At 43.5% G+C, this 13259-nt stretch overlaps 1 long non-coding RNA gene across 4 annotated transcripts in view; it reads left to right on the top strand.

The window, feature by feature from the left end:
• Window positions 1-13259, top strand: part of LOC111091218 — a 40491-nt gene that overhangs the window by 11177 nt on the left and 16055 nt on the right. Inside the window, exons 2-4 of one of the 4 annotated variants that reach the window (XR_005374494.1) lie at window positions 5647-5869; window positions 8065-8418; window positions 10245-10333. This is a non-coding gene — a long non-coding RNA (uncharacterized LOC111091218). The remainder of the gene's footprint in view (window positions 1-5646; window positions 5870-8064; window positions 8419-10244; window positions 10334-13259) is intronic. The other 3 variants (XR_005374495.1, XR_005374497.1, XR_005374496.1) reach the window with 3 other exon arrangements.

Genomic DNA, 13259 nt, shown 5'->3' on the forward strand with positions numbered 1-13259 from the left:
TGACCTCAACCGTCCCAGTTCCTGAAGTAACTGGAGTGCTGGACTCATAATTCAAAATTTTGTTAAGGTCCTCACACCCCCTGTCTTGTTCCTTCAAGCAAAGAAGCCCCAAACTCATACTCAAAGGTCTGGATTTGGGACGTGGCATCTATCATTTAGCCCTGATCTTATTTATGTGCTGCAGATCTTTGACCTTGAAGCTTACACATCCCATAGATCTATTCTAATATCTGATCTAGAAGACAGTCCTGTCTGGGGATTCCAGGCTTTTAAATGTCACAAAAATCTCTGGTCTGTAATAGGTTCTCAATAAATTTGCATGGAATGAAATGAAATTCTGTTTAGTTTATAACTCCTTGGTTACTGCTGACATGGAGAATCTTTCCATATGTTAACTGGCCACCCCACTTATTTCTCCTGTGAATTACTCCCTCCTAACTTTTGCTCATTCTTTTCCTGGGTTGTTTGGCATTTTCTTTCTGATTTGTAGCAGTTCTTTACATATTCTGAATAATAATCTTTTGTCAGTTTCTATGCATAGCAAATATTTTTCCCAGTTTGTAGCTTGTTTTTTTTTTTAATTTTGTTTGTTGTGTCTTTTGTTTTACAGCAGGCTTTAAATTTTAATGTATGCAAAGTTCTCAGTCTTTCCCTTTGTAGTTTGTGATTTTGTGTCTTATCAATAAATCTTTCTCCAACAAAAGTCATACAGATTTTTTTCTATTTTTTGATAAGACTTATAGTTTTATTCACCATTTAATTTTGTAATGTATCTGTCTTTTTTTTATATTGTATGATTTGAACGAAGGATTAACATCTATTTATTTATTTATTTTGCAGGGAAAACTATTTTTGTTTTCTGTTACCTTCCTCACTGATCTGCAGTGCTGGTTCCTCCCTTCTGTGTCTGAGTCTGCATCTGGGCTCCCTGTCCTGTCCCTTTGGTGTATTTCTTTATTGTACCATCATCACACTGCTTTAGTTACTAAAGCCTTGTGGTCAATCTTAATAATTATCTTGATGGGTTCCCCCACCTTCTTGCTCAGGAATGTCTTAGCTTTTCATAGTCCTTTCTTCATCCACATAAATTTTTGGATTAGTTTGTCATGTTCTATAAAATTTTCTATTGGGATTTGAGATGAAATTTATAGATCAATTTGGGAGAGTTGTCATTTTTATGATACTGAGTCTTCTCACCCATGCACATGGCATATCTGTCTAATTTACTTTGGTTTTCTTTTATGTTTTTCAATAAAGTCTTATAATTTTCTCCACAAAGATTATGCACATTTTTTTAGGTTTATTCTGAATCTTATAAATGTATTGTTAGAGTTATTGGTGTCTTTTTAAAATTAAAATATCTGGTTAGTTAGTTGTTATAGTCTAGAGATTCAACTTGTTTTTGTATTTTGACCTTGTATCCAGCAATTTTGCTCAACTCTTTGTTAGTTGTATTAGGTTGTTTGTAGGTTCTGTAGGACTTTCAGTATAGATGATCTTATAATTTGTGCATGATAAAATTTTTGCTTCTTCTTTTTCAATCCTTATACACTGAATTGTTTTTCTTGTCTTACTGCATAAGCTAAGACTTTTAGTACAATGTTGAGTAGATGTGGTGATAGTGGGTCATGTTCCTGACTTTTATTGGATGCTTCTAATATTTTATCACTAATCATAAGTTTATAGTAGGTTTTCCACACCTATTTAGTATGATACTAAGGAATTCCATTTTATTCTTGTTTTGTTAAGCATCTTTGTTGTAAATGGATAATTCCACATATATTCAGATGATCTTACAGCTCTTCCTTTAGTCTCTTGAGAATAAATATGTTAATAATTGTTTCTAATGTAAACATTCTTACGTTGCTGGAAGATAGTTACTTGGGTTACATATTTGGAAATAAATATCTGGAAATGATTCAGCCTTTATGAAGGTTTTTTTTTTTTTTTCCTTTGTGGAAATAAATGAAGACCAACCAAATGAGAAAAAGCAAAAGTTGTTTATTCAGAGCTTCCCATATCAAGGGAGTCAGCCACCATCACTTGTGTTTTGGCAGAGCCTTAAAGGCTGGAAGAGGAGTGGGAAAGCTTATTATAATGGGAGAAGAGAGGGCTTCAGGCATGCCCTCACGGAGACTGCTGGCCTGAGGAAGCTGGAAGCAGGCTAGCCAGAGGGAGACATCCTTGTGATTGTTTAGGGGAGCATTTTTGGCTTTCTTTGGTTGGTCCTAAGTTGGAAGTGGGGACAAAATTAGTGTAGTTGTCAGCTATTAGTCAAGTCCCGCCTATTTGGGGCTGGTTATTACAGGAGTTATTGTTTAGCTTCCTGGATTGTTTGCTAGAGATTCTAGTCTGAGTTCCCACAAATCTGACTTGTAGTGAAGAGTCTGGCCCCCTGGGCTGGTAGATGATGGGTTGGCTTTCTGGGCTGGCTGCTGAAGATTGTGGGTCAGAGTTCTATATATACAGCTGGCCATTGTCTGCTTTTATATTCAGTGTCTTACTTTGAGGGGTTTCAATGTCAACCTCATAGGCCAAGACTCCCATTCTTGCTGCAGGAGAATCAGAATTTGGGCCCCTGCTCCCCTGACAACAAATCATCCTTCACACACTGGCACCTCCCCATTGACATAGTCTCTGTGTCTGCTCCTTCTCCTCCTTTGCTTGGGGTGCTGGTTTTTAGTTTCCTAGATCTCATCCCCTTTTCTAGCAATTCCCTTTGCCTTTAAAGAAATATTTGTTATATTTTATCTACTATTTCTGTGTGTTTGCAGCAGGGGGATTTTCAGATTCTGCCGTCTGCCAAGTTGCTGGTACCAGAAGTCTCCAAGCCACTTTTAAAGTGGGAAGTGCTTTCATTCATTTTTTTTGCTCAAAAACATTCATTAACTTTGTCTTGCAGAGGGCTCAAGCTGGCAGCCTCAGCAGGTTCTGGCCCTCAGTCATGTTTTTGTTCAAAATGAAACTGAAAATGGTTTGTTAAAGTCCTGATGTAGATGTAGAAAGCACATCCTTGATGTTCACCAAATATTTAGAATTTGTGGTAGATTGCTTAAAAAAATATCCACAGTTATTCCCTTCTTTAGATCCTTGTACCTTTGTGATATGATGCAGGGTTAGAATGAATCCATTTCTCCACCCCTGACTCTGGGCTGGCCTGGGACCTGCTTTAGCCGGTAGAATGTGGCAGAAGCGATAGTGTTCCGGTTCCCAGCTATCTCAAGAGGCCCTGCACACTTCCACTGTGGCTCTTGGAGCTGTCCAGCTGCCATGTGACTAGGCCCAGGTTTTCTAGCTGGAGGAAGAGACACAGGTGAAGCAGAAGCCATCCTCAGTCCAGTTGCTGTAGGCCAGTGTCCTATTATTGCAGATGAATGAGCAAGTCCAGCTATGGCCCACCGAGCCCAGCCTAGACCAAAGAACATCTGGCCAAGCCTGGCCCAAATTGCTGACCCACAAAATCATGATCTAAATAAATAATTGTTGTTTTAAGCTACTTAGTTTTGGGTGGCTTATTGCGTAGCAAAAGCTAGCTGATACAGGACACTTTCCTGCCCACTATGTTGAAGTTTGCAATCTGTGGGCTCTTGGGTCCTAGACCTCATGTTGGGTCCTGAGTGCCCAGGCTGAGGTGAGTGAAAGGAAGTGTTCAGGTCAAGTGTGACACTGGCCACTGCAGGTTGGTCCTGAGGGGCACAGTGGAAAAGCCTCCTTTAAGTCCTGGGGCTGGAGGGAAAATGGGAGAGGGAATGTTTGAAGAGAAAAGAAGGAAGATCCTCAGCTCACCTTCAAGGGTGAGTGGGGAGTTGGCCAAGAGTGTGGGGTAGGGGACAGGTATGGCATCAGGCCATAGGTCTGATGCCAGCTTGCTGTGTGACTTGAGAAGTCCTATCTCCTTTCTGAGCCTAACTTTTCTCACCTAACGACAAAGGGAGGTGGGATGAGATGCTAGTCTCCATGCATCTGTGAGGCCTAGAACATGCAATGGCTAGAGGGGGCACCTGCTGAGCTAGGTATCCTGGATTCTAAGGCTGCCCAGCTCAGGCTGGTGTGACCTTTGTTTGGGTGAGAACCCAGGCACACTCTTCCTCCTCCTTCCCCTCCTCTCTGCTGGTCTTTTTCCTTCTCCACTATGACCCAGTTCTGAGAAACTTGCTCCCAGGTGGCTGATAGCCAAACCCTGTGTGGAGCTCCTGCACTGTTTAGAGATCACCAACCAAAGCTTTGACTAGTGGGGACCGAGGCATCTCTACTTTTTTATAAGTGATCTGGGAAGATTGAAGCACCATCAGAACCCCATAGACTCATTTGAATAGTCTGGAATTTCAAGCTTCAGGAGCCTGGTCCAGAGTAACCACTTTGGAGTGTTATTGATCAGATGTTATTTGGTTACAAGCAACAGAAACTCAACTCAAAACTACTCAAATAATTATTTTATATTGGTCTGAGTTACTTAAAGTCCAAGGGTAGATCTTTCAGGCATTAGGCTGCAAAGATATTCTGATGCACAAAAGATGTTAGTCATCTGTCTCCTTCCATAGCTCAGCTCTACTCATCTTCTCTTGGTTCACGGCCAAGTTGGCTGTTGGCCATTCCAGACTCACAACAGAGCAGGAGGAGAGCTTCTCCTACTCAGCTGATTGAGAAACATTCTTGGAAACAAGTTTGGGTCTTGTACCCATCTTCAAACAAGCTTCTGACCAGGAGGACAGAAGGAGCTGAAATTGAGCTGCACCTGGATCACTGGCTGTGAGTGAAAAAGGAGGTCCTCCAAGGAGAATGGAAGCTGTTGATAGGGAAAGTAGAAGGATGTTGGGCAGGAGGAAATGGCAAGCGTCCTCTCCTAGGGCCCTGATTGTCCTGGTTTGGTCCTGTGTTATGTCCATCCCAGTTCAGTAGGAAGGGAGGAAGGATAGGGTGCGGTTATGTAGTTAAGCAGATAAGTCAAGAGAAGAATACTCTGTAGAATATTGGAGAGGGTTTCCCGAATGAGGAAAAGGCTATACAGGAGATGGGGGACCAGGCTATTCGTCTGACTGCACCTCTTGCCTCCAGTGTGTCCTCTCAAATTCTCCTCCTTGAGGAATCTCTGAAAAGCACACATCTGACCTGCTTAACTCCACTGGTTGCTGCCCATCACCACCTGACTCAGGGTGAAAGTCAAACTCTCGGTGACCTAATCCAGCCCCACTTTGGCCACTCTCTCCCCAAGAGTTTTCACGCCAGCATGCATGACTCCATACCAAGCCCTTGCTTTCTGCCCATCTGAAGAAGAGCAAGGACCTTGCAGTCAAAACCACCCAGTTCTCACTGTCGCCTACCTCACCCTGCCTGCACAGAGCAAGTCGTAACTGTGGCCTGTCCTAGGTACCACGCACGCACTTAATGTGTATCAACCTTTGACTGTCACATCAGCCCTCTGGGGTGAGTGTTGTCAAGCTCATCTCACAGATGAGAAGCTGAATGAAATTTCCAAAGGTCACATGGCCAGCTGGGAGTGAAACTGAGATGTGGACCCAAGCAGCCTGGGCCCAGAGTCCACACTCAGAGAGGCACCTCTGTGACTCCTGCAGGTGCTCAAGATAGCCTGGGACTCGGGACCTTCGGTAGGTTGCTCACCTCTCTGAGCCTTGGCTTTCTGTGCAGGTTACAGCAAGCTGGGCACCTGGTCCTGCTCAGTCGGTGAGGTTGATGAGCTACAGCGGACTGAGGTCACTCGTCAGCCCCCCAACACTGATGCAACACCTACTGTGTGCTGGCCTCTGTTCTGGGTACAGAAGTGAGAAGTGGGTATGACAGATGAGGGCCCTGTTCTTAGGGAACTGACATCACGATCTAGCAACTGAGTGAGCAAGAAGACATCCAAGAGGTGAGTGCTGGGAGGAAAATTGGTAGAAGTGCCACAGAGCAGGAAGGGGGTATATATGGTTGGCTGGTCAGGGAGGCCTCTGGGAGCCGGGACTTGGAAGGCAGAGGAACATCCAGGAGGGTATAAGGAGAGTGTTCCTGGCAGTGCCAGTATGAGAGGCTGCTGTGGCTAGAGTGGGGGTGGGAGGGTGTGGAGCAGGTCAGATGGAAGCCAGACCACCAGGGGAGGGTCCATGGTCCTAGGGAGTGTCCATGGACCTAGGGAGGCTTTAAAAGGATCACTCATGGGCTTTGTTTGTATCAGCGCTGTGATTGGGGCAATTCTCTTCCCTCCCTGGTCCTTGGTTTCTGTGCATGTTCAGTGAGGGTGTAGCCCTCATCCTGTTAGGCTCTCACCTGTGGTGAAGTTGGGGGTTAGGGCCAAGCCTCTGGTCTCTAATTAGTCCCATGTACTGTCAGAGCTTCAGAAGAGTAACTGGCCTCCCTCCTTTTCCCCTCCCAAGGAGGTAGATCCCCACACACCCTCTTCCCACTGCACCCAGTGGGCACCACTACCCTGGGGCCGGACAAGTTGTGGGTCACTGGAGGGTCTTTCCTCCCCAGGTCCCTAGAAGACCAGGGGTGGCCTCATAAATCACCGGGGCCACACCAGGTGAAAGTTGCAATCCTGTCTTCTTGCTATTGATTTTAAGAGCCAGGAAAAGGCCCAATTGTCTGCTTTCAGCAGGAAGAACAGCAAAGCCAGAGCTCTCTGTAGGCAGTGCAGTGACAGAAGAAATATGCTCTGTTCCCTTGATATGGTCAATCGTGGCTGAAAGATGTGGGTTACGGGGGAAGATGGGCAAGGAGAGGGGGAGGCAGCAGGAATCTGGAGAGAAGGAGGTGCTCAGACGCACCATGTGTGCCTGGAAAATGGTTCTGTGGGTAAAAACAATACCTGAATCCTGCTCATTGTGCCAAATCAAGCAACAGAGAAGTTTTAGAATAAAAGATGAAAGTCCTCTCATCCCTCCCTCTGCCAGTTTGTATTCCTCTCCCTGACTTAATCGTTTTTTAAAATATCTGTTTTTGTCCTGACCTTTTTTAAAATGCACATATATATACATATGTAATTGTGGTTTAAAAAATAAACGGGATCACATTATATTATTATTCTATAATTTGATTTTTTTCGATTGACAATATGCTTCTGAGATCTTTCTAAATCTCAATGTATCTTTCTCACATCCTTTTAAAGAATATGCTATAATTTTCTAACAATTCCCTAATTGAGGAATAGCTAAATTATTTCCAATTCTTTCTTTTGAGTAAAAGATATGTTTCTTTTTTTTTTTTAAGATATCTGTTTCTTTGTCTGCACGTGTGTGCGTGTGAGTGCATGGCGTATGCATGTGTGCATGTGTGTTCACATGTGCATGCTCAGTACCCCCTCTTCTCTTCTACTCAAACAGAAACCCGTCCTTGGGAGCCACCCCAACCGCATCCCATGAGGTGGGACCACAGCCCTGGCCTCAGAGGTGGGGGTCTGGTTTGGACATGACTTCACTACATGGTGGGGTCCAGGAGTATCTCGGGCTCAAGGTGGGCCAGTCCAAGTCCCTCTGAAATCTTACATGTGGAAGCAAGTGCCCCCTGTCAGGAGGACCCCAGGGCTCCTCAGGCCACGCCGTCCTTATGTCAGTCCTGGTGGTGAGCTAAGTGGGCAGAGAGCACAGCTTGTGCTTCTTGGGGTTGGGGTCTTGTTATGCTCAAGGCCAGTTCCTTTATGCTGTCCTGGATATATGAGCCCATACATTTCTGTTCCTCCATAGACTGGCTAGGAGGAGGTTTCTGCACTGGTTTAGTGCCTACTCTGTAGCCGGTACTATTTTAGGGTAGAAATGACAGAAAGGGTCTCTGTTTTCATGGAACTTGCCTTCTGTTGGACATGGAGAAGGCAACCTTGAAGTCAACAAATGGACCATCATGTCACCCACAGGTAACGGATGTGGCTTCCTGGGATGAAGTCCTGAGTGAGACCTGGAGTATGGGAGTGACGGCCACAAGAATGCTACAACTGGCTGGTTGCCTCTGGCTCTTCAGGGAGGTTTCCAGAGAGAGCTTGATGAGATCAGGGCTTTAAAATCTCAGCGCGAGACAGTCACAGGATTGAAGAGCTCCAGCCACATCCCTAAAACAACCTCTTTTCCTTTGTAGCCACGGGCTGAGGTAGCTGAAAATAAGACTCCAGATTTGATCATGGGGTTGCAGAATCCCAGCACAAATTGAATGAACAGCCATGACAGATGTGTTGCATAAATGTTGAGGCACTGATTGAAAAGGAAAGGAATACTGAGAATTGGAACGGGGCATCTTATTGAACTCAGAAGAGCTGTCTGAAAACAGCTGGGTCTCCCTGTCTACAGAGACACATTCTTCCCTTCTTCGAAACCCTGTAGCAACCTCCCATGAGCAAGTTTCCTTGCAAGAGGGTGCTATCTTCAGAGCCTGGTATGCTGCAGGAAACAAGTCCAAAATTCGACCCAGGAGGAGGTAATTTATATCTTCATGGTGAGTCTCCCGTGACCAGATGATAGACAAAGAGAAAACGTGGCCACAGGTTACAGATAGCTCTGCATGCTAGCGGGGAGGGCTTCAGCTCTACACAGAACCTGTGTGTCTGTTCCCATCGGCTGGAGGGATGGAGGTATGACTGTACACTTGTTCATGGGCCACGGCTAATGCTTTGGGGTTTGAGAAGAATGAGACCTTCCTTAGGACTGGTGACGAGGAGGTTGCAGGAAGACTTTGCAGGTTCAAGTCCTGACTCCTGAGTCTGGTGTAGCAGGTAGCATGTCTCGGCTGCAAGTAACAGGACATCCAGCTTCTGTGGCTCAAACAGTGTTGGAATTTATTATCGGTGGAAAGAAAATTTAGTCGGTGGAAAGAAAATTTAGGGGTTGAGCTGGTTTCAGGCTGCTTAGTTCAGCAGCCCAGCAAAGCCATTGAGGGTTCAGGTCTTCCCTTCCTCTGCTGTGCCTCCCCTCTGGGTGGATCTTCTGTGGTCCCAGGTGGATGGCCAGACCCAAGAACAACCAAGCAGGGAGATACTGTTTCACATGTATGTACCTCTTAAGAGTGGGGAAGTCTTTTCCAGCAATATCTCTATCCTCCCATAAATTTTTAAAGTCTCACTGGTCAGATTAGGGTCACACATCCCATCCTAAACCAGTCACTGGCAAGAGAAAGGGACACTGTGATGGATTAGATTATTCATAGGGGTGGAATAGATGCAGAATTTAACGACCTAACCTCGGTGCCTGGCAAGAACCCCTGCAGACTTCTCTGGCAGCATCCTCTACTGTGCTCCCTCCCCCTCTCCCAAAGGCTTTCCTTCTGCCTGGGGCAGCCTCCCCTCACATACCTCACATTCTTGGAAATCCCTACTAATCCTTCAGGTGTCACTTCCTCTAGGAGACCTTTACACACCTCTGAGGCTAGAGACCTCCTTTAATTTCTCACAGCTTGTCCTTATAGGTACCATTTACTGTGGTGGGCCTACTATATGTCCAGGACCCCAGGGATCACCACCCGAACTGAAGGCAGATGTTCAACCACTAAGCTACCCAGGCATCCCTTAGGGGCTGTATTTATATCACTGAATGCTCATGACAATCCTAGAAGTAATGGTACTAGTCCCATTTTATAGGCAGAAATACTGAAGCTCAAAGAGTATTTGATTGCTAATCTCATCAACCTCATGCTCTGGTTCCTTGCAGCAGCTGTTGTTGGCTATGCTAGCCACTAAGGATTTGAGGTGGGTCTGCTTCTGACAGGAGCCACCAACTTTTTCTCTGGTCCAATGGTGCACTCCAGGAGTAGACGATAGAAGAAAGGCTGATTGCACAGCAGTTTAAATCAAATCTCAGGACAATAACTGGCTTCCATCCATCCTTCTTTCCATTTACACAATCACCTACCCAACTGTCCATCTGTTTGTTTGCCTGACCATCCATCCATCTATCTATCTATCTATCTATCCATCCATTTATTCATCATCTGTCCATCTACTTCTCTGTCTGCCTGTCTATCCATCTGTCTATTCATTCATCCACTCACTCATCTGTCTGTTCATCCACCCATCTATTCATCTGTTCATCCATCCATTCATTTGTCCATCTGCTCACCATCTACCCATTCTTCCCTTTGTGTATCTACCCATTGTTCCATCTATCCAGCCACCTGTATGTCTACCCATCTATCCATCCAATTAACAAATATGTATTGAATGCCTAAGTGGCTGTTGTGGTGTTAGGCACTAGGAATAAAATGATGAGCAAAAATTAGATTTGGCCATTGCTATATTCAGAAGCCACTTTCCCTCATCCCATACACAGCCTGGGGAAGGGACAAGCCATGGCCCAGAACGGAAGATGAGAAGATGAACATCCTTGTGCTATGGTCTCAGTTGCAGGATGGCTTTGGGGTAAGAGGAAGGAGTTTCTGAATCACAAAGCAAGTAGAATTTATGCATATGAGCTTTTGCTAGGTGGTAAACATTTCAGAATTACTCTGAAAATCACACTGTGATGGGGACAAGAGTTATTGTTGTTTTGTATTCTTCCTTCTATCCCAGGCTACCCCCAAAAGAGCACAGGTCCTCCTTTTCCTGTTCCTCCATGCCAGTCACCTTCAAATGATTTGAGTTGCACAGCTCGCCAAAAACTATTTTTTTGAGTACAGCACCCCCAATATATGTTTGTTTATGTATAAATTATATACATATCCTAAAGTCAATCCATATAATAAATATTAGCAAAGCTTAATTTCTTTCTTATTCATTGGGTTATATATCTACAGATGTGTTATTTGGCATGCACAGTAAGTGCCTCCTGCCCTCCAGTAAAAAAAAAAAAAAAAAAAAAAAGTATTGTCTTTGCTTCCCTGTTCTGTCTGTGTGGTGAAGGATCCCAGGCATGAACAGAAAGGAGTAGAGCCAGAGATGCTGGGGAAAGGGGGCCACTTTGGCAGAGAGCTGAAGGGGTGGGGTAAGGTCTGGAAAGCCACTAGGAGCCACTGGGAGCCACGGGGGAGCTGGCTGTGGAGGCTTTGCAGTCTGTGCAGGGTGGAAGGGTTGGTGATTCTGAGAAGTGTTCCTGGGTTATGAACCAGAGCCTTTGAAGCTTCTTTGTGCATAGAGGACAAGTTTGGATGGGCTTTTTAGATGCCTTTAGCTTCTGGGCTTTTCTGACTGTGACCCTCTTTGAAAGATTCAAGATAGGGTGGTGGGGAATATTTTGTCTTTTAAGTAGTAAAAAAGAAATAATGATATAAGGCAGGTCTCCCAACCTCAGCATGATTGACATTTGGGGCCTGACTGTTCTTTGCTGTAGGGACCATCCTGCTCATTGTAGGATGTTTAGCCACATCCCTGGCCTCCATCCACTAAGAGCCACTAGCATTCCCATTCCCCAGTGTGAAAACCAGAAATGTCCCAGGCACTGCCAACTCTCCTGGGGGACACTATCCTCCTAGGTGAGAGCTGCTGGCTTGAGGAAACAAGTATAAGCATGGGCTATTTCCTTGGGACAAAAATCATAGAATTATGGGATGTGAGGGTGTGAACATTTTCTTTAAAATAATGTAATTTTTATTTTTTTAAATTTTTTATTTTTTTTTTAAAAGATTTTATTTATTCATGAGACAGAGACAGAGAGAGAGAGAGAGAGAGGCAGAGACACAGGCAGAGGGAGAAGCAGGCTCCATGCAGGGAGCCCAATGTGGGACTCGATCCCGGGACTCCAGGATCACACCCCGGTCAGGCACTAAACCGCTGAGCCACCCAGGGATCCCTTGATGGATGTAATTTTTAATAATAAAATTAATACATTTTTGCTGCAGAAAACTTAGAAAATGCAGAGATCCACAGAGCCGAAAACAGACTCACTCCACTGTACCCACCAGAGATAACTATTCCTAATATTTCTTTTTTTATTCCTAATATTTCATTTTATAATCTTCTGCCGTTTTTCTATGCATATAAATAGACACATTTTCTATTTTTAAACAAAATGAGATTATAGCGCACACACTGTTTTGTAATGTTCTATTTTCATTGAATGATGTACTATGACCATCTTTTCATATCAACGAATATAATTCTGCCACAAAAATATTCCTGGCCATTGACTGTGACTGTGATTGTATTATAATTTATCCAAGCCCCTGTTGCCCCTGTTGCTCTTTAAACATTCATTTTTATTTAGCAATTAATGTATGTTTACTGTAGGAAAATGTTAAAATTAAAATAACCACAATGTAGCAAGTAAACATTGCTCACAATCTCACCAGCCATGGATAATTGGTGTTAATATTTTAGCGTACATCTTTTCTTATTTTCTTTACAAAAACCAGGAAATTATTGGTATGTGCTTTTTATTAATCACTCTTTTCACTTCACAATACAGTTATGGTGTCCGTACTTGTATGATATCATTATTGATGGTGGCATAGAATTCCGCTGTATGAAAATACATGACTTTATATAACCAATGATTGCCTATTAGTTGACATTTAGGCTACTTATTTGCCATTCAAAAAACACTGCAATCAACAGCTTTGTAGTTCATTATTTTTTTAGGACAAATTTCTCCAAGAAGAATGGGTGGGTCAAAAGGTATGCAAAATGGGCTCGGATACGGAAAATGAAATTGCCCTCTAAAAAATTCTACCACTTTATGTTTCCACCAAGAAAGTACAAATGCCCATACTTCCATACCCTTGCTAACATTGAATATAATGATAGTAATAATAAAGTGCCAATTTTATAGGTGAAAAATGATAGCTGGTTGCTTTAATTTGCATGTACTTGAATACTAATGAGGCTGACAGTTTTTTCAAATGCCTTTTGGTATTTCTATTTTTCCTATTGCAAACTGTTCATACTCTGCTCATTTTTCTATTTGTATGTTAATACTTCCTTGATTATTTATATGTTAAGAATATTAACCCCTTACCTGGATACAATAGATTGTAGTCCTTTCCCCAAATTCATCACCTCCTTTTCATTTTGTTTTCTTTTTCATTTTGTTTTGTTTCATCTGTTTAAACTAAAACATACAGAAGTTAAAGATGTTTGTAGTCAGATCTGTAAATCTTTTGTGATTTTTGCTCTGGATGTCATGCTTAGGTACAGCATTTTCCACCCCAAGATTTATAGACACTCATTGATATTTTATGGTTTGTCTTTAAGTTAGTTTGCCTTTTTTTCCTGGAATTTATTTCATTTTATTATCGCCTTGACCCACTGTTTCTCATTGCCTAGAAAGACCCTTTGTCATGTGGGAGCATCGTGTGAGCACCTGGCCGTGTCCTCACGCTCTGGCCCATTCCATGGGCTTAATGGCTCCGCA

The sequence above is a fragment of the Canis lupus genome, chromosome 20 (genome assembly GCF_011100685.1).
Source record: "Canis lupus familiaris isolate Mischka breed German Shepherd chromosome 20, alternate assembly UU_Cfam_GSD_1.0, whole genome shotgun sequence".
Classification (NCBI taxonomy): Eukaryota; Metazoa; Chordata; class Mammalia; order Carnivora; family Canidae; genus Canis; species Canis lupus.